Source organism: Python bivittatus, unplaced genomic scaffold (genome assembly GCF_059951505.1).
Source record: "Python bivittatus isolate LINGU-HERP-01145 unplaced genomic scaffold, Pbiv_v1 ctg000700_np1212, whole genome shotgun sequence".
Lineage (NCBI taxonomy): Eukaryota > Metazoa > Chordata > Lepidosauria > Squamata > Pythonidae > Python > Python bivittatus.
Genome location: NW_028277098.1, coordinates 55,490,248 through 55,512,531, shown reverse-complemented (window position 1 = coordinate 55,512,531; position 22,284 = coordinate 55,490,248). Strand labels below are relative to the sequence as shown.

Below are 22,284 nucleotides of genomic sequence, written 5' to 3'. Positions count from 1 at the left end.
CATCCAGTCTTGATGTTAGGCTTTATAAGGCTTGTAGTAGCAATGTTATTTCCCCTGAGAAAATATTTGGCTTTTTATAGAAGTAAACTATTTTATTCCAAAGTGTGTATTATATGATATCCACATGAAAGGTGAAATAATTGCTTGTAAGAAGCCATCATTTTATTTACCAGCTGCATTGAAAACTCCAAGGTATTATTTTCAAAATGATGAAAGTCATACAGTAAAAATGCCCAAGTGTTTGAATTTGACATGCATAAAATCTTAGAATTGGCACTGAGTTCATGATCTATCAGAGATCTTTCTAAGCCGAAGCTAGGGTCTCAAAAAAATTGTTCTTCTAAGTAAATAAAACACAAGTCTCCCCTATGTATGAAGGTTTTGTTTTGTTTTTTTAATATTGTCAGCACTGATTGGAGATCTGTAACTCAAGTGTTTATTTTAAGGTATCAGCTTTACACTTGACTTGTTTGTCAGTCAGCAATGCTGCCCTTATCTACAGCTGCAAAGAGGTAAATTCCTTAGCAAGGCAAATGCTACATAAGCACCTGTGAAGTTTAGCTGTGAGACCCATGGTTTCTACTGTCCCTTATTGCTCAAATGGTTCCTCATAGCCCTCTCCTCTTGAGTGGAATGTAAACCAAGGAAAGGATGGAGAAGGGGGACCTACCAAACTTTCTAGTTGTAAAATACTTGAAATAACAAGGAATTAATGAGTTCCCATATATAAAGAAATACTGAAAAGACAAGCTCTTGTGTGACAAAATTAATAGCTGCATAACTATTATTACCAGTTCTGGCTGCAAAACTCTGGGTCACCATTAGATGTCAGGAACAATTTGGAGTTGTCTGTGTCTCTTTGCTGCCATTTAGTGGTCCCCCAGAGTTTGCAGCTCCAGCATAACATTATTAACATCAGGACATGGCAGGCATCCAGCGGGATCAAAATGGTCAAATCAAATCAATCCTTTATTACAGTCATAGACCAGCTTATCAAAATGATGAGACATTTGTCAGGAATGCTTCAGAATGAATTCTTATACTCAGCAAAGACTGGTCCTTAATGCAACATACCTGAAAGAAGTATTTTTTAGACTTAGCTGGAGAGGGTTAAATCTCTCTCCTTATGTGCTGTGATGGTCCCAATAAAAATATTCATATAGCACATACCCACTATTACAGTACCATCTAATTTCCACTCAAACATGTAACTCCTCCCACGGTCAGGTGTAAACTGAAGGTTTAAATAGCTGTGCTGTTAGGTTCGGTGCTCCAAAGTCAGTCCTCCTTTGAGAAAATAGCTGCATGTTTGTTTTTCTGGTTCCTTATAACTTTAAGGTCTCTCCCTTGGTAGCACTGGGGTGTCTTTGGCAATGCCAAGGGTTTGAAAATGGCCATCATGCTGTGGAAGTCAGGTCAAGTCTGGTTCCTGGAGGTCTTGCGCTTGGATTTCTGTCTTCACTTTTATATTTCGGCTTCCATCTACATTTTTATCTTGCCTTCCTCTTTTATGTTCTCACCATGGTTCTGAGGATACTTTTCACATACCACATTCTCTCTCCTTTGCCTTTTGCCTGAAAGTGGGTTGCTGTTTTGTGACCCTCCCAAGCCTTCTCTGATTGCACCGATGAGATTCATATTGCTACAATTTGGCACTATTTGCAGCCAAAATCTGGCAGCAGTTTTCCAGTGAAATTAGGTGGCAAACCACTGTTCAATAGCTGGAAAGCTAATTTAAGTCTAACTTTTCATTGTTTTCTTTTGTTCAGAAATGGGGGGGAGGGGAGGCGCGGGTTTCAAACCATTTTGCCCAGACCCTGTTCACAATTCATCGTTGCCCTGTCTCTGATCATGTTGCTTGTGGTCCTGCCTGTGTGGTTCTGCTTTCACCAGAAAATATAGCAGAGAGGACTTCTCTGGATGTTGAGGTGATCTGTTCTCCAGATCATGATGGCATCCTGTATATTTGGTGCTGATTACCATGAGAGACAGAATGGAAGTCTAAAACATTCTTCCCCAGATGCCTTCCATGCTGGCTTGGTATGATGGGTTCTGTAATACAATGTACTGTATGTGGTGGACATAAATTAAAGAAGGCTGGACTAGTCAGACTTTTGGTCGTATTCAGCAGACTTTTCTTAAATTTTCATGTTCTTGATTCTTTCCGCCAAAGGAAAACCTCAGATAGTAATTTATGATCTTCCAAGGAGTTCTGGAATCCATTTTCCACCAACCTCAGCCAGCCAGCATATTCATGACTAAGTAATTGAGAGAAGAGTGAGGTGTAGTTAGTAGTCAAGGGGTTGGATTAGGATTGGGGAAAGCCAGATTCAAGTCCAGCCTTAGCCTAGAAGCTCACTGGGTGACTAACACCTACCTCACAAGGTTGCTGTTGTGGGGAAAATTTGGAACACTGTGTATGCCACCTTGAGCTCCTGGAGGAAAGGCTGGATATAAATGTAACAAATAATTAATAATCAATTAATATAATAACAACAGCTGGAGTCCAACTATAGGCTATAGTTTTCCTACCCCAACACTAAAAGATACCCTGATCCCGCCCCATTTCCAGCACCCACATAGAGCTTAGTAAGGAATGTGGAATAGAAGTAAGTGGGAAGGGAGAGATGGGTGTTGGGCAATAAGTTGTAATTTAAATCTTCTTGGAAGACACAAATAATAATAGTAATAATTTGCTTTGTGCTAACCAAGAATGAGAAATGAAAGTTCACGCTTCGCTAGATGCATCTGCCTGTGAAAATTTATTTTATTTAGCAATTCTAATGGGTCAATTAAAATATATTAGCATGACAATTTCATTTCTTTTCTGATCAGTTACAAAGTAAACAGACAAATTTAAACCCTTAAGCTGTGAAACAACCTTCAAAATACCCTAAAAAGAATGTCAAGAGGAAACAAGCTCATTACTGTTACTGCTGTGCATCTCATATGGTGGCCCCTGGGTGTTTCCATAGAAAGGGCTCCTGGGACTGGTAATGTTTGATCTTTACCTGTAAACTACCATCAAAATTCCCGTCTGCTATCCACCCTTCAGGAGTCTAAGTAAGCCAATCGAGTATGTAGTGATAATGTTGTCCTTGGACTGGGCACAGCCAGACTCAAATACCCACCGACCACAATGAGCCTAGTTAATATCTCTCAGCCCAACTTACCTCACAGGGTTGCTGTGGAGATAAAACTAAGGTACACCACCCTGAAATCTCAGAGAACAAGTAAAATATAAATGCCATATAAGCAGGGCTTTCCACTGGGCACTGCTCACTAGGCACCATCCACAGAATGGCACAGTACAACCAAGTGGACATTGTTGGACAGTCCCTGACTATTCATGGTCCCAACATGCTCCTCACCACATTTTGAAGCAAGTACTCTCACCCCACTTTCTGTTATATTTTTATTTTTTAAAAAGGAGGAGACAGCAGAAGCAGACAACAAGTAATCTAAGATCATCTTTACCTCCTGTCATATTCTCAGTCTGGATAGATTGATCTCACAGCTCTTGTCCATTTCAAGCTGCCCCTTCATGTTTCTGGTCAGTTTCATAACTGGACTGGACCACAGCAGCTTTTGCTCCAGTGATGCCATTTTAACCTTAGAGTTAGATCAAGTTATATCAGTGTTAAGGCAAAGGATCTTAGATATAGAAGGCCAAACAGAAACTGCTGTATTTTCTTATAATTGTTAATAATCAAATCTTAGCGCCCAATCCAGCTTCCTACTTATATCGTATTACAGTCCCCAAATTCAGGAGAGCCTCATCTCTAGCCCAATTTAATGTCCTCCCCAGAGTTATTTTGGAAGGGAAATATAGGAAAACCCCATATGAAACCCAGTATTGCCCCTGTGACACGGGTGCCACAGAAACCACAGCCCACATTCTTTTGTATTGTTAGCTCAACAGGGATATTTGCCACCAGCTGATTACCCCCCGTTATTTAAATTTCCAGGGCACTCTGATCATTTTTATTTGCATTACCTGTTAAACAACCAAGATAAAGGTATTGCCCTAAAAGTAGCAAAATTCTGCTACATTATGTATAAGCTTTGCCCACAAATGGTTGCTAACCGTTATTGATGTTAGGGGATAATTTTGTTTTATTTGTTTTATAGAATGTACTTTTATTGGTCAGTGACCAAAATAAAGTTTCTGTCTGTCAGCAGCTTTTGGATTCACCTTACCCCACCCCTGCTTCAAGCATCCCTCCCATGCTATTTTTACAATATAAAATTAGACAGCTCTTTTGAATTGCAAAACTATTAAAATAGTTAAGAAAAATACAGGCCTACATGCACATCCTACACAGAAGCATGTCTTTCTGGGTTCGCAGGGAGTCTCTCTGCTTTAGAAGCTCGGAGGAGCCTTGGAAGAAAGGAGAGAACAAAACTCTGTCCCTGGAACTCTTTGGCACACCATAAAGGAGGGGTATTTCTGTCATGCCGTGCATTTGTCCCAACAACAACTTTTCCTATCGTGCCCAAATTGCATATTGTCCTGTCTGTACCGGCTAAAGAATTATGTTACTATTTTGTTGTGTCCTTTCATAGGGGATTATTTTATCCTTAGGGGGAAAAAATGGACTCAACAGTTTGAAAAGGCCAGACTGATTACACATAAAGCATTGTGTCATCTGGAACCCTCCATAAAATTCTGTAAAGGAGGCAGGCCTGTTTCACTAGAACATCTTTCTAGATCTCTCTTCATTTAATACTAATACATATACATACACACACACTATTTTTTTTGGGTGGGGGTGCCTTTAAATCACTCCTGGTTTGCCATTGCCTCCTTCCCAGGGGTGCGAGTGACTGGCTGAAGGGCACCCGGCTGGCTTCATGCCTAAGGTGGGACTAGAACGTGTAGCCTCCTGGTTTCTAGCCTGGTGCCTTCACCACTAGACCAAACTGGCTGATAGATAGATAGATAGATAGATAGATAGATAGATAGATAGATAGATAGATAGATAGATAGATAGATAGATAGATAGATAGATAGATAGATAGACAGACAGACTGACTGACTGACTGACTGACTGACTGACTGACTGACTGACTGACTGACTGACTGACTGACTGACTGACTGACTGACTGACAAATACCATGCATGGCAAAGGGACTTCCTTCCATTTCTCTCACATTATGAGAAAGGCAGGTCATCCATTGAGACCAAATGCAGAGAGAATCAGGACTGACAGAGAGACAGACTTTTTCATGCAACGTGTGGATACGTTGTGGACCTTCCTGCCAACCTGTGTGGTAACGGCAGCCAATTTGGATGGTTTTCAGAGGGAACCGGACAGGATCAGGGAGGACCCAGCTGGTGCTGTTTATTAGGCCCCCAGCCTTAGTCGTCAGATAGAGTAGGCACACCCCAGGCCCCTTCCTTAAACATTGCCACCTTGCGGGACCTAGGAAGTGTGCCTTTTCCACTGCAGCCCCTGCCCCCATGGATCATGCTCCCCCCGAGATCCAACAGGCCCCCACCCTTGTAACTTTCTGGAGAGCAGGGAAGAGCTGGCTTTTCTGCCAGGTGTTGGGATAGGGTGAGGTCAGAGCCGGAGGAGAGCGTGGTGGGTTGGATCAGGGGAGTTTGGTTGTGGTGCCAGGTTTTTCTGGTTTGGGTTTTATTGTGCCTTGTTTTTACCTTTTGTGCAATATCATTTTATGCTATGGTTGTGAGCCACCCAGAGTTCTGGCTCTAAGATGGGCGGCCATATAAATACTTTTAGTTAATTAATTAATTAATTAATAACTCCTGTCGACTGGGAAGCAACAGTGGAAGTGAACTGGTTCCCCCCCCCCCCGCAAGCCCAGACTACTCAGGTTCCAAACGCATCTCGTGGGACCCTGGGTGATGCAGAATGCAGGGTTGGTTTTCTGATGGCCTTCCCAGATTTTCCTTTCTTTTGGTAACGTTCCTTCACACCCTGATCGCTGCTGTTTTAGTCTAGGTCAGTGTTTCTCAACTGGGCAACTTTAAGATGTGTGGACTTCAACTCCCAGAATTCCCTAGTCAGCATGGGTGGCTGAGGAATTCTGGGAGTTGAAGTCCACACATCTTAAAGTGGCCAAGGTTGAGAAACACTGGTCTAGGTTCTTTCATGTTCTTTCATGTTCTCTGTTCCTTAGGAAAATAGAATTTAAATAGGGAAACAATTGAACAAATACATTCTTTTTTTTTTTTTAGATTCTCAGTTGATATATATTATGTGCCATTATCACTCTTGTTTTGAATTCATGGGCATTCCATCACTGTTTTTCTCTGAAAAAGTATGTAGCCCATGAAGAAAGATTCCACTATACAGCTATAATCCTATGTGTACTGATAAAGGAATAAATCCCAGCGAACCCAGTACATCTCTGGATAGGGAGATCCAGTATAGATGCAACCAGGCATGGGAATCAAAAATATCTCACATGACATCTAACTCAAATCAGACTAAAATACATCTTTACACAATGCACAGTCAACTTACAGAATTCACTGCCACAAGATACGGTGACATTTATTAGCCCAGATGTCTGTAGAAAGGGATTGGACAAATTAATAAGGGTAGATTTACCAATGAATAGTAACCAAGTTATGGGTAAAGAGAACCTCCATGACAGAGGCAGTATACCTCTGAATAGAAGATATTAGGAATGGTAGCAGAGGAGCTGTTGCTTTCATGTCAGAAATCATCTAACTAGCCTGTGACTTAGATGAATCGTTTGTCTGATTCAACAGGGTGCCTTCTTATTTATTTATGCCTAATTCTGAACCAATTGCAAAGGAAATGTGAAGTCCTGGCTTATGTATAGCTTGTTCTGACCAGCCAGAACACTAACAATTAAAATGGATATACAGCCCAGAGTTCTTTTTCTGTTTAATATACTACTACTCCAAGCTCCAAAACACACTTTAAAAAAACTTGGCAAGATATGATCACTGAATTTATTAGTGCCTTGGACAAGAAGATAGAGAACCCTGTAGAAGGAAATTTTCTTTCCTTTTCTTCTATACTACATGGGAGGGTAGAATATACTCAGTACTGCGCTGTTCAAACATTATACTCATATTACAAAATATCTGGGCAACGGCTGTTTTCTTTATAACACATATTTGGTCACTCTGCTTCCTGATTTCCCCATATCTTGTTTTTTTTACATTGTAAACTGTGTTCTATGTTTTAATCTCCTATCTATTTTGATTATGATATGTGCTTATCTGCTTTTTTGCTGTCACATTCATTGCCTTACTGTATATTTATTCACAGTTTTACTTACCTTGTTGTATACAGCCCTGGTAGTTTAGCTGAAAGGAATAATAAATATTTAATAAATAATCAAGCTAACCATTTGAATTAAGAGCTTCTTTCTTGCTTTTCCCCCTAATAAGTTTGATGCAAAAGTTCCAAGGCCAGAAAAACTAAATTACAGTATATTTTATTATTGAAAAACAATAATTGTTTTACCATTGAGAATTCATGCAGTGTTCTTCTGAGCAGAGGCTATTCATAACTCAGCTAGGATGGCTACATTTTCTAATTAACAAAGAGAGGCCCTTTATTTGAAGCTATTTTCTGCTTGCAGAGCTGCCAGTCTAAGTCCTGGGGCCTCAAAGCTGCCTTTCAAAAGCCCACCATTGGACAGAAATCCTTATTAGCACATAGGCCACTTGGTCACACTTTCCTTCACTATGATGAGCTGTACACCTATTTAAATTATGGCAATTACTGCTGTATTTGCATCTGTGCATACACATATATGCAAATTGTATGCAAACATGCATCTTCTTTTATCCTCGGTTTATGATGCATTTCCTGTTTTTTTGGCAAGTCATAAATGGCTACCCTTAATTGATGTCCCTGTTTAAATGTATTATTCCTTCTATTCCTAAATCTCCTTAAATTTGTTTTCTCCAACCTGGTGCCTTCCAACTGTATTGGGCATCCTGGCTGAGAATTCTGAGTACTCTAAGTCAAAATATCAGAAGGCTACCAGACTGAGGAAGAATGCCTTAGTTGAGGGTTAATTTATATTTTACACAGTTTAAATAGAGGATGTGCCTACCAAATATATTCCAATGTTTGCAAATGAACACAGTACAATCTGAAGAGAAGACAATTCTGTAATAATCTGGTGAATACCCTTAAGTCATCATCTAATGAAATGTGTTCTCTACTACCTGTCTTTGAATTTACACAGGATCCCTCCCATTTTCATTCATATGTGTCTCTCAAAGGGTAATTTGAAAAGCTGGGAAAAGCTGAGCTACTTTCATCCGGCTTCATTTGGTTTAAGCTGCCTCTGATAGACCCTTGCTTGAGATTCTGCAGGCCATCTTAGACCCACAAGCCAGAAATCCTTCATCCCCATTTTAAGGCATCCTTTGGGAGATACAGTCTGCAGAAAGGTGCTACATAAAGCAGGAATCAGTCCTCAACTGAATTATCGTTGGCCTCATAATATTATGAATCTAAATTTATTATAGACTCAGCATGCTGGCTGGGGAATTCTGGGAGTTAAAGTCCACACATCTTAAAGTGGCCAAGGTTGAGAAACACCGCTTCTATGTGTAGAAACAACACAGTAAGATGCAACTAGAATCAGCACAGAATTCAATTTAAAAATGCTTGAAAACCAGATAAGGGTTCCAAGAAGAAGGTGACTGATGCTCCAGCTAGTTCAAAATTAGAAATCCATACTAAGATCACCAAATTATAGAATGGAACAAAAGGCTCAAGTAGTCTGTTTTCTTGCTCAGTGCAAGATCCACTAGATCAGTGTTTCTCAACCTCAGCAACTTTAAGATGTGTGGACTTCAGCTCCCAGAATCCCCCAACCAGTTGCTGAGGTTGAGAAACACTGCAGTACAGCATCTCTGATAAATGACCATCCAGCTTCTGTTTGAAGACCTCATGCTTCCTCCTTGACTTTAGGGAAGATTCTTTTGCTGGTGTTTACATGCCGCTTAACCATTTTCACGTTTCATAGTCGGCCTTTGCCCCATTTTCACCCAGAAATCTCTTCTTAGACAGTAAGTGTGACACCTGCCCAGATTGCAAAATTCCTAGATACGGCAATAGATAGCACAAGGCTGTTGGAGCCACTGGTCTATGAGGAGCTACCCATAGCACCTTCCCAAAACTGAATCCAGGAGTTATTTTGGGAAACCATTACTGATGAACAACTCAGGTTGTTCAAGTTTGCAATAAAGAGGCCGCCTGAATTCTAGCCACGTACGGTCCCCTCCCATCACCCGCCTTTATTTCCAAAATTGTTGGCTGCAGCTTCTTCATCCCATGCCAGAGGTCACTGCACATGAGCGATTTGAGCCCTCCTCTAAGGCAGCTTGCTACATGGATAGTGTTGCATCTGTTCTAATCATGAATCTTGATCTATGAATAGTGACAGCTGACTGATTGGAGGACATTTCTGGCTGGCTGTGTGGGTGCTATATACTATAATGAGTGTTAGGGAGGTATTAAGAGGTAATGCCAGAAGAACAGAACAATGTCTCATGCTAATACCCTCTTTCAGCAACATAAATTCTAGGCAGAACCAAGACATTTCCCATTTTATCATATAGTATTACAGTCCCTTTATTTCAGTTGTACCTAATGATAGATAATCATCGCATCTGACAGATGCTGGTGCAGCAGAGTGATGCTGCTCACTGCCCTTTGATTAAGGAGCTGCTTTCAGGCCATCCTTAGAATAACTGTTGGAGTCAACCCAGTAGATGAGGAATATATCCATGTTTTACTGTACAAGAAAGCATGCCCAAGAAAGAAAATGGTTTCTCCCTAAATCTACTGCTTTATTTGTTCTGAATATCCTTCTATGAGAAGGGGGCACAACTAACATAAAAGCATTCCAATAAAATAGGCATTTATACAAAAAGTTCAGAATCATCATGAGCCAAGAATAGCATCTGACTAGGCAGTTCAAGCAGCAAGGTTTGACAGGTTCCTTGGCAAGGGAAACACATTACACTATTCTTATACACCCAATTGTCTTGTGCATCCTGTGGAAAATGAAAATAATGACCCATCTGAGCAGTGGTGTCTGTAAGGGATAGTCAAAAAAGTCAAGATGGCAGCTGTGAGGGTGAGATTGAAGCTCTGGTGTGTGTGTGTGTGTGTGTGTGTGTGTGTTACACACAAAAACAGGTAGCACTTCAATCACATTGTCACAGCCACCATCTTGACTTTCTTGACCATACCCTACAGACACTCCTGGCCTGAGACGGCAAGCTGTCAGCCTTGGATCTCCATGAAATGCTGATGCTCCCTATGGATTCCACTGAGTATTTTTCTACTCCTTCTTATGCTTTTGAAATTCAGACAATTCACAGAATCGTGGAGTTTGAAGGGACCTCAGAGCTCATCAAGCCCAACCCCCTGCACATTGCAGGTTTCACTACACCATCCCTGATAGATGACTATCCACCCTCTGTTTGCAAACCTCTAGTGAAGGGGAAAAAACACTCAATACTGTAACCAATTCCACTGATTGACAGCTCTTAATCTCTAGTTCTTCCTAACATCAAATCTGTATCTCCATCCTTGAAGTTTCATTCTATTAATTCTAGTCTTACTCTCTGGAAAAAGTGAGAATAACTCCAAACTTTCTACAAAGTGACAGCACTTCAGATATTTGAAAAGAGCTATCATGTCCCTCTCAACCTTCTTTTCTGAAACTTAAACATATCTCGGTCTTATAAATATTCCTCGTAGGACTTGGTTTCCAGTCCTTTCAGCATCATAGTAGCCCTTCTCTGGACTTGCTCCAGTTTATCAATGTCTTTTTAAAACTGGGGTGGCAGAACTAAATCCAATATTCCAAGTGAGCCCTGACTAAGCCAGAGTAGAGCAGGAGAATCTTCCTGCAATCTGGACTCTACGCTCTTCAAGAGGTCATTGGCCTTCTTTGCAGCTGTATCACACCATTGGGATGTGTTGAGCTTGTGATCCTCTTGAGCCAGATTTCCTCCATTCTGTACATGTTTCTTTTGTTTTACCTATTATCCTCTAATAACTACAAGCACATCCCTTGAAAGCTATTTTATATCTTTAAGATAGGATTCAATGCATGTCAAAAAAAAGTGGAAGACAGCAGAAATACAATCATTACAGAAGAAACAGGTTTCTTCAGAGTCAGGAGAGAAAGTTGATGTGTGGCACAGAGAATGTTTGTGAATTGGGTTCTTTTCATCTTTCATCTTATTCTTCTTCCATGGAACTCAAGGGGGCATGTCTATGATTGTCAGATAATTTCCTGTCCAGTATGGGACACAATTTACATGGGAAAAATACATGCACTATTTTTCTGTTTACAACCTTCAAATTAATTAATGTTCTGTAAATTAGGTCTGCAAATAGTACTAATTCTTTCACGAGGATTGCAATTTTTAAGAACAATGCTTTAGTTCTTTATGGTCTCAGGGCAGTTGAGGGCAATTTGGAAACTTGTTGAATTAAACTGCCCTTGATACATTTTACGCAGAGAAATTCCCTAATACCAGTCACAAGCATATACACATGTACTTGTGAGATTGCAATAAAGGGCATTTAATCCATCAGTATCTTCAGCAGTTGTCATCTAGATCAGGATTCCTCAACCTTGGCGACTTGAAGATGTGTGGACTTCAACTCCCAGAATTCCCTAGCCAGCCATGGTGGCTGGGGAATTCTGGGAGTTGAAGTCCACACATCTTCAAGTTGCCAAGGTTGAGGAATCCTGATCTAGATGCTTGCACTATCTCACAAACAGACTACAAATAATGTAGATTATTAGCAGGTAATCTGCAGCCTAGGAGACAACATTAGCTCTTGGCTACAAAAGGTTCAGTTCTAGAGTCACAGCCACAAGTACAAACAAATGATAGGGCTTAACATGATGGCCTGGTTCACAAAAGATTGGGGGGGGAGGCTGGATCCCCACAACACACTGAACCACAAACTACCCAATCCCATTTTAGCCTAGCCTAGTATGCTGAGTACAATGTGGCCGAGTCACAAATTGTGCTCAGAAGTGGTCTCACACTCTATCAACAAGTGGGGACAGGATGGCTGGTTGGATGTAATGGTCAGTTCACAGACCGACATAAATTCATGAGACAACTTTCTAAACAGTCATTTGAAGCCTTCTCTATGTTCAGTGAAAGCAACCAGCCCCTCACTCATTCACAGAAAAGCTACAAGAAAGAAACTCAAAAAGTCCCCATCTTACTGCATTGAAGGGTAAATTGGTTAAAAATTGGTAGTCCCGTGGCTGAAATTCTTGTAAGCCTATCTTATTCAAGAAGGGTGAACATTTACTTGGAAGAAATATTTTGTTTCCTTGAGGCAACTGCCAAAAACTTGACATCCTACTCCAGTGGCATCTCATCCAATAACCCAGCCATTTTGTACACACGTGGCACAAACTACCATAGAATGATTCATTGCACACAGAAGCTTTCCTAGGACCTAGAATATTCAACTGGATGCGCAAAGAACCCCTCCTTGCATAAAACCAGGGTAAGATTATTCACAGTTTGCATGAAACCAGGGGCAGATTATTCACAGTTTGGATGGGTGGATGGGTCATGTTGGCAAATTGCCACACGCACATTAAATGAACAAGTGCGCCTTATTCTTCACAGAGCTCCTGGGAGATGGATAGAGGATTGTCCCATGGACACTACTGGCTAGATTTGCATAAAATCAGCTCTAACATATGGTATTCTTGAAAAAAAGATGAAAAATTCACATTATAAAGATTTCACAAACTACATGCAATGGAAACAGAGAGATTCGGGCTCCTCATCCCCACCTCTTGGTAAACTTGTGCACAATTTTAGGGTAATTCAGTTGAATAGATTGGCATCAAATTCAGAACAAGCAAAAGGATGTCTTTCTAGCCATACCATTTAATTAGCTTATGGAATTCATTAGTGCAAGATATAATAATGTCAGTATTAGATGGCTTTTTAAAAGTAGTATTAGACAACCCCAGGCAAGAAAAGTCTCCCCCTGAATGTTAGCCATGAAACTATAGAAATAGTCCATCTTTACAGGTAGGATACCTCAATTCACAACGCCCTCTTTCTCCATATACTTGTATATGCTGACCCTTCCCCAGCCTGGTATTCTTTAGATGTGTTGGGCTTGCAACTCCCACATTCCCCAGCTAGATGTCTGAAGACAGAATTCTAAAAATGCAAGTCCCAGCAGTTTTACAAGACTGAAGATGCAATCAAATACAGAGGCCATCTTCAGATTATGTTCACTTGCACATTTAAGCTTGGTTAGTTTTAACTTTGATTTTTTTAAATGCCCTGGTGTGCAAATCCAAGCCATTTGATTAGTTCATAATACAATGAATGGTGCAAACTCAGAATATGGGTTAAATCATTAACCAGGGTAAGTGTGTTTCAAAAATAGAGCCGGAAAAAAAAAGTGATTGGCTCATGCATGAAATGAGCTAATATAGCTCTACTTGTGAATTTGCCTACATTTCTTTTAGCAGCTATAAAAATTCATTTGGTACCTGGCCTGGCCAGCTTGCTATACCTACAAAATAATTCACAGTACTACCCATTTTCTATATATTTGTATACTATATGCAGAAACTAAGGAATACAGACCAGCCTCCTATCTCTGCCGGATATACTCAAGTAGAGGACAAGTAAACTACTACTAGGGAATATTCTAGCACTAGATTTCCTGCATCAAGCATAAAATTGGACTGGCTTGCTTACAAGACTCCCCTCAATTTTATCATTTCATTCCATAAACAGCAGTAGAGGACTATTGATATTATGGGTCTGCCCTCCAACTCTATTCTTTAACAAGTGGCTAGCTTGAGAATTGGGAACCCACCTCTTGTATGCATGCATACCTTTACACAGACAGACATATCAGACTCACACATACATCTCTCTCCCTGGAAGTGTTCCATAGCAGATTAGAGCCGTACAAAGCATTGGAAAAAGAGTCAGGTTAGCAAAAGCAAAGCACCTCTCAGGCATAAAAGCAGCCATGTCTTTTGGATGGATTTCTATGTCTGCTTCAGAAACTGTTCTTCAAGCTCGTCCTGTGGGACTGCAAGTGAATTAAAGCAGCCACGAATGCACTCACCGCATGCAGACAAATGGGGACATCCTTTAAAACAGGTATATGTGCTTTCCAAAGGCTATGGCTGCTTTAATGCTTCAATAGGTACTTTGTGCCCAAAAAATGAACAAAAAACATAGCTTCCCCCCCCCCCCATGCAGAACAATTTTTTCCAGGGCTTTTACAATTCTACTACAGATTAATGCATGTCTGATGGTCATTAGGAGGAAGAAAAGAAATCTAGTTCTTAGTAGTCAAATGACCAGCTGTATGGAGGGAACCAGATTAAGACCAGGAGGAAACTGATGGTTTATTTCCTACCAGCCAGTAGGTTAGATGAACATAGCAAATGTAACTTGTCAACAAGCCTTAGCATTTGAATTATTGTATGAACCCACTGAATGAGACTTACTTCTGAATGGACATGGATACAGTTGCCCAACTAGTCCCAAATAGTATGCTTAGGTGTTTGTTTTTTTAAAGCAATGATATGGGGAAAGACATAGCTTTCCCCCTTCCATCTATATAGAATTTGTTCTTCCCTTCAGTTGGAAATTACTTAAGCATCAGGAATCACTTTCACTTGTACAATCTAGTTACCTATTTTGTAGCCTCATAATTAACAGCGGTCAAGCCTCTTGTTCTCCTCCTTGATGTCTCCTGAAGAGCAATGAAAGCTATGCAATCTGATTCTCAGATGATTGCAAGATGCTGGCAGAGGGACAGTCACATCCCCTCTCATACATAAAAGCAGTTCTGAGGTCACAAATTCTTTGACTTTCCTATCTGAATATATGGCTCTGGTAGAAGGAAGTTCAACCACTACAGTTTTACCACTCAGCCGTTTGCTGAAACACCATAGTTCCAATTTTCTAGTATATCACTCTGGTAAATCATTGCTTTTTTTTTTTTTGACTTCTTGTTAAAGAAGAGTTATCATGCTTCAGAGCTTATTCTCTAGAACAGGGTTCCTCAACGTTATGTGTGGACTAACTCCCAGAATTCTGGGAGTTACAGGAGTTGAAGTCCACACATCTTAAAGTTGCTGACGTTGAGAAACCCTGCTCTAGAAGCTAATCCTTTGGGGAGTTTTCTACCACATGAAAAACACTGATGTCATGCGATGTATAGCAGGCAGAATCCAGTCCCCTGCAATTTGGAATAGCACTAGTGAAGTGGGGACATGGAGTGCAATACCTGTGACATAAGAACTGAAGTGTTAAAAGATCATTTTCATTTGTCGTCGCGAACAAATGAAACAGTGAAGAGTGTGTTGCAGACAGCATAAGCACCTGAAAATTGCTTCCCTGAATAATGGCTACCTGACCCACCAATGAATTACTTCTAGATGTATCAGGCTACAATTCCCATCATTTCTCCTTACCTTCTCTTCATGTTCAAGCTCAATATACATGGTTCTTTCTGTCTTTCTCGACAAAAGCCTTTCCCACGTCTCCTGACCATCACCACCATTACAGATGGATCCCAGCTGTTCTTTCCTTGCAGGGCAAAGTCTAAGACCCTCGGTGCAACTCAAGTCTTCCAAATGGTGCTGCCTGACTATAATTCTTAATGTAACTGAAGAAGGAAATCAAATATGAAGAAGATCCATACATTATTTAATTTTCTTAATTTTGAACCTAAGTCTAAACCTTGACTTTCATTTCAAGGTTCATTGAATCTTCTTGTCACTGTTCTGGCCCCACTTATGTTTCACTCAGAGGGCAAGTGCAGCCTCAGCTGGCAGAAGGTTGCCCACTGTTTAAGAGTAATTTATCTTACTCTTAAACAGTGGCATTCAGACCTCTGAAGAAAGCTCAAGCAGCAAGCCAGTCTTCTGCATTTCTCCAAATGTTTTTTTTACTCCCATGCCATCTCCCAGTGCTGAAACCCACCACAGGCACCCATTTAAGAGAAAACCATAAAAAGACAACAGTACTTCTGACGTGTACTGTTCAGGGGAAGAAGATATTTTAGTGTTCTGGTATCTCCAGATGAGCCCTGTCTGGCTACTTGGAGACTTCCCAGCCCTTCCTCCAGCCTCCCTTGGCAAACCTAATTGAAGAGTCTGTTCTGCTAAAGAGCAGGGCTTCCTAGACCTTCAAGGTCATTCTAATTGCTCCCTTGTGTCTTAAACAGCCTCTGTTTCAACCCATTTTTGCAAGAATGATAGAATTTCTCAGTTCACTGGTTCAGATAATCCCTCTGGTCTCAGAAACAAACAGCAGTAATAAGGGACTGTAATGCCCTAGGAACTTATTTCAGATTTCTCAAACTTTCAGCAGGTTTCTCATTTCAGGGAGCCGAAATGAGAAGCAACTAACCTTGAAGGACATTCTTGCGGCATCATCCCTTGTTGCCTGGGAGGAGAGTGGCGATTTCCAGCATGCCTCCTGGTTAGCGCTGAAGCGGGCATATAGTGGCATCCATCACGTCTCTGCTTTGGGCAGGAGCCAGTCACCCCAACTGAAGAGCAAAACAAAGAGAAATGGATCAGAATCAGGTGAGCAGGGATGACAGAGGAGCAAGCCATAGAAAGAGAGGTCAGCCAGAGTTTTTCCCTTTGGCCCTGCAATGTTGGCTTCAAGCCAGTTTGCCCAGCTGCTGTAAACCAACCTCCCCAGCAAAATGAAGCTAATATTAGGAAGGCTCATTCTCATGTTAATGTAAGCTTACCTCATTCCACCCCTCTGGATGAACATAGGAACGGAAACCATCATTTTTACTAGGTTGCTTCACAGCAATAGTGCCAGTTCTTTGGACACGAAAGTTCTCTCATTTGTAATAGCCTTCTTGATGTTAGTTAAAGTGGAATTGTTGTTGCCAGTACTGTAGTTGTGATATGTTTATTGTACCATGACTGTTTTAGTTGATGCAATTGTGTTTCATTTTGTAAACTGCCAAGAATTGCTGACATCTGCCAGTTTATAAATTTACAAATGAAATCAAAAGTAGGACTACTATGTGTGGACTGTAAAAACCTGGACAACAACTGGATGGCAGTGAAGAATTAGATCTGTTGTGTATTCTTTACTACCATCTAGTGGTCATCTGGAACTTTGCAGCTCAGGTGTGATAGCTCTATAACTGAGCTGAGAAGTTCATTATGGTTTAATGTAATTTGAGCATTGAGAGTCATCACAGGTTTGGTCCCAATTCAAATAATATATGTAACAAAATCATGTTGGAGGATCTCATAGAGGGATATTTTTTCATTGTGGCTTGAATATATCTTCCAAAAAGAAACTTTTGTTTCTCAGAGCAATTGAGAAATCAGACCAAATGTGGACCATTCATTTCACGTATATCCAGATATGTATATGAATAAGCAGTGAAGAATCGGGCTGAAACAATGAGAACTTTAGAGATTGCAATTGTCATAGAATATTTCTTTTCTCATGACATGAGTCATCCCAGATCTGGGATACCAGACTGGAAAAAAGTTGGTATTCCTGATCCAGGGTAAGTTTTATCTCATGAGAAATAAAGTTTTCTATCAGAATCACAGTTATTATACTGCCGGATTTGGATCTATAAGCCATTTGTTTCTTTACTACATTTATGGCCATCAAGCCTGTGCAGACTTCAGAAGTGACATTAAAGCAGCTGGACCTTCTCCGGGCTCCTGAAAAAAAGATGCTGCTGCTTTAAGGAATTCACTTATTAAGCCTGAAAAGGGTCCAGCTGCTCTAATGAGTAGCAGAGGTGCTGTGCTTGCACATGGTTCAAAGCATGTCTTTGAATCCTTTTCAAATCAGCCCTAATGGCCACCATTTTCTAGGAAGTTGGCATAAAGAATACACATCTTGGCTCTTCTTCTTTTTTTGCGACCAGTGAGTTTTGCAAACCAATTGATTATATCTGCTTATTTCATCTGTCTCACACTTGTTTATTGATAGATGATTGACAGTTACCTCTGTAATTTTATGTACCCACGCTGTAATCACCAGGATTTTGCACCAATCAATCATGTCCACAGCAGGCCAAAACTTTCTGGATATGAGATTTTAACGCTAGTGGTGAGCAAAAAAAGGAACAAAAGCCCAGTTCTTTTCCTACCTTTTACCCTCATGACAATCCTGTGAAGTAAGGAAGGTTGAGCAACGAAGAACAACGTGTTCTCTGCAAATAATGTACGGATGAAATTGGGATCTGAGCCTAACCTCTACTTGACGCAGCCAGTTCTGAGTAAAGGGTTAAGTACTGTGGAAAGAGGTTCATCCTTTCTGGACGCTGCTTGTTGTTGCATCTTCAGTTTTGTTTAGACCACAATTCCTATTCCGCTAGAAACTATGGTACAGCTTTAGCTGAGAACTGACGGCTCATATGATGAGCAGACTTTCCCAGCAATTGGATTTCATGGAAAGTGGCTCTAAGCAATGGAGAAGTCCCTTTCTTCCCTGAATGTATTGATTGGTAAGGAAGCAAGAGAACCTTTGCAGGATGTTTCTTTTGTTCAAGAATGGAGGCAAGGAAGTGATATTGCGCATGAGTATCCATACCCTGGAAGGCTGCCAGAAGGTGACGATGAGCATCTCCTTTTATCTACTGGTGGTGATATCTGGGTCAAACTCCAGCTGGTGCTGCTGACAAGCATGGAAGTTAGTGCAGATCGGCAAGTCATTCCACCCCATAGCTGTCCCCAACCTTCTGGACAGGAATCCAAAGCTTCCTAGGATACCACCACAAAAAGTGGCAAAGGGTTGCTTTACCCCCTCCTCCCCATGAGATGGATACAAATTGTGTAGAAAATGGTGCATGCATGCTTCAATACCTCTGCGCTTCTATATGTGCCAGTGTGAATTGTTCAGAAATGAGTTGCACACTTGAGGGTTGGAGCAGCAGTGCAGTGCTTAGAGCCCACCTGAATCTGACATCATCCTGCCATGTAGTATGTGCAGGCGACATGCAGCATGGGAGTGATAGCCAGGAAAAGTTTTAATGAAGACATGTTTTATTTGATCCATTAATCAGCTAATTTAATTGGCAATGGCAAATTTTAATCTGCAAGGTAGGGAGTTTAAAGACACACTGATTGATATTAAGGCTATTTTAGTCTGTAATCCACTGTGGTACGGTAATAGCAAAATGAAAAAGAAATTATAACAAGGCCTTTTCTTTTAACAATGAGAAGCAGCCTTTCTTTATTAAATGGTTACTTTATCTTAGCAATCTTTTCAGCTTGCTAAAAGGTTTCAATGACATGAAGATTCATTTAAATTTAATTGATTAGTTTAAAGGCAGAGAATTAATGAACAAAAGCTTCTTTGGTTTTAATATTGGCTTTATTATAAACATCACAATGATTGAGCTGGGATTATTGGGGGTAGTACTATTTCTGAATAGTGTAGAGAAAGAAATTATAGTACTATTTATTACCTGCAAATTCAAAGTATTTCATAGATATCACTGAGGTTTACCTCTAAAAAGTTTCAGATTGCATTTGGAATTCATTTACTAGGGAACATCCATTGAACACAATAGGACTGATTTTTTATTAAATATGCATGAGGTTGCAATCGTCCTAAAATGGGGATAAGGGAATGATGGATTGTCTTAATGCTACATTTGAATAGCATCCAGGCTCTGAGATCTGTTTTTAATGCCAGGTTTCAGCTGTGTAACATGTTAAATAATATAGGATTTTTGAGCCCATGAAAACTGCCTTTTCTTGTCTCAGCCAGACATTTGGATTAGATAAAAGAGTTTTATAGGTAAGGTGTTATATTCAGACAGGTTAAGGTCACCCTGCTCTTCATTTATGCAAGTACAGTTCTTAATGTCAGTGCATGGCATGGTTTCATTTTTCTTTTCTACAAGTACTCCTCAATGACTATAACTGGGACCGGAATTTCCGTCACTAAGCAATGCAGTTGTAAAGCACTATGTCATGTGACCATGCCGCCTAGTGATGGCAGTTCCAGTAGTCCCCAGTTACTGTCATTAAGCAAATCATTGCAGGTCATTATGCGAGGACCTCACATGACGACTTCCAACTTCCTGCTGGCTTCCATACTGACTTTGCTTGCAGGAAGCCAGCAGGGAAGGTCACAAATTGCAATCACATGACTGCAGGATGCGGCGATGGTTGGAACTTCAAGGACCAGTCGTAAGTACCACTTGTTCAGTGCCATTGTAAGTTTGAACGGTTGCTGAACGAGTGGTCATCGACCAAGGACCGCCTATATTTTCTTTTCATTCCTTTGACATTTGGTTTTCCTGCATGATTCCTTCTCTGCCCAGAGAAAAAGGTAAATATTATACCAACTGCCAATGGATAACAAAGCCATTGTTATCTACTAGGACTTTTAAGCCAATTTTTCCCAGTAATCCTTGCTAGCAATACTCAGTTAGCATCACCCACAAACGATCACTTGTATCTTGTCTAAGTATTTCAAAAGGACCCTAACATTCGTGGTGTCTTGAAGATTCACAGCAGGATGCTAGATCTTCAACGATTCAGTAATAGAAGATAACTGTCTGTGAGCAAACTCAAATGTCTCGGGTCTCATTGCTATATACAAATCCACAATGATGAATCTTTAACATCCCAATATTATGACTGCAAATGGTACGTGTCACTTTACTAGCAGAGTGAGGGGCTTTTTCTAGTAAGGGATGGGCTACATCGTAACTGTGTGGTTGCTCTGCTATGTGGGAAGACCAGCCGGAGGACAAAGGTGATATCCTCTGGGGCAAGACATGCTGCTCTCCAGGATTGTTGCAGCAGTGCTGGAGTGTGCCTTTGGGGGGGGGGGTGGAGCAAATCCCGCCAATGCTCCTTTCTCAGCATTTGAAAGGGTCTTTGGATTTTCTGCCCCTGCTTGTCATGTTCCTGTTTTACAGCCAACAAAATGGCCAATTAAAAAAAAGTTCTATATATCCATCCCAATTTGTACAATGACAAAAGAAGCCTAGTCACATTTGGGATCTTTCTATCCTTTTTCAATATAGCTGCTGTAAATGTAGAGTCTTAATTACTTGACAACATCTGCTTAGCAGTAAATCAATGCACCCATTTAGTAGATTTAGTCAAAGACTGTGGTCCTGGAGGAACACTTTCAAGACACAATTGCCAGAGCCACTTATGGGCAAAGCAGCATTAAAAGTCCTCCCGCTCATCCTGGGGTACCCAGAGGTGCAGCATCTTGGAATAGGAATCAGTTCGGGAGCTTGAAATCAGCTTTCCCCATTAGAAATTCCAGATGTTTGTGCTGACAGATTCTTTTCATTACTTTTAATGGAGCCCAATTGAAAACAGGGAAAAAACTCTCCCTTCTTTCAATAGACTTTTAAAAGAGATTGGAAGTCAAGCTGTTAAGCGAAAGTGCCCTTGGGTTCAGCACAGGAGAAGTTGTGTGTGGGGCACATCAGACACCTGTTAAATGCAGACCTTTGATAACTTTTATCTTTCACAATGAGGTGCTTTGCAATGAAATGGCATTCAATCTTTCATTTCCCTGCTTCATTAATTTACTACATACAAGCATGTGTCCCTTTTCAAGAACAGATCTAGAGAGATCTCTGCCCCAAGAGGCTTGCAGTTTAAAACAGATGCAGGAAAATAGAGAAAAAATGAAAATGGCGGCCTGGAGAATACTGTGTGATTGAGTCTTAATTAACAATCACCTCTTCTTAATTTTTTGTTTGTTGTTTAACCAAACGAAAGCCAGCATTTGATCTCCACATCTCAGTGGTATAGTAACAAAAAGACCCAAATATAATCTCCAAGTGTCACAGATAATTGGAAGAAACAAGAGCAACTAGCAATCTAATTGCCCCTTTGCAAGAATTACCACAAGGAAATTGGGGCTAAATTTCCTAAAAGAGCACATTCTGAACAAGTGCTTTCATATGAAGCCACCTTTTTATCTAACCAAACATTGCTGATGTCAAAAGCTAAGCAAATTCGGACCCAATTAGCATTTGGATGGGAGACAAGGAAACACCAAGAAAATAATATGCACCTATGTAATCATCAAATCATCTAGTTTGGCAGGGGGAAGATTTCACTTTTTCTCTTTTTCCCTGAAAACGAAGGGACTGCAACCACCTAACAATTTATCCTCAAAATTAAGCTCATTCTCCAGGAGCCTTACTTCTAGGCTGGTATACTTAAGAATGAGCCTTTTTAGCCCAAGCGTATAAAACACATTCAAATGGAACCCTTTGCTTTGAATT

The 22,284-nt window shown here is 40.6% G+C and overlaps 1 long non-coding RNA gene across 1 annotated transcript; it reads right to left on the bottom strand.

Annotated features, from left to right (window-relative positions):
• Positions 1-211: 211 nt before the first annotated feature.
• Positions 212-3,645, bottom strand: LOC148214205 (uncharacterized). Its single transcript, XR_015798530.1, has 3 exons — positions 3,478-3,645; positions 2,378-2,447; positions 212-2,258 (listed from the first exon to the last, which is right to left on the bottom strand). It is a non-coding gene; the product is annotated as an uncharacterized LOC148214205 (long non-coding RNA).
• Between the last annotated feature and the right edge of the window lie 18,639 nt (positions 3,646-22,284).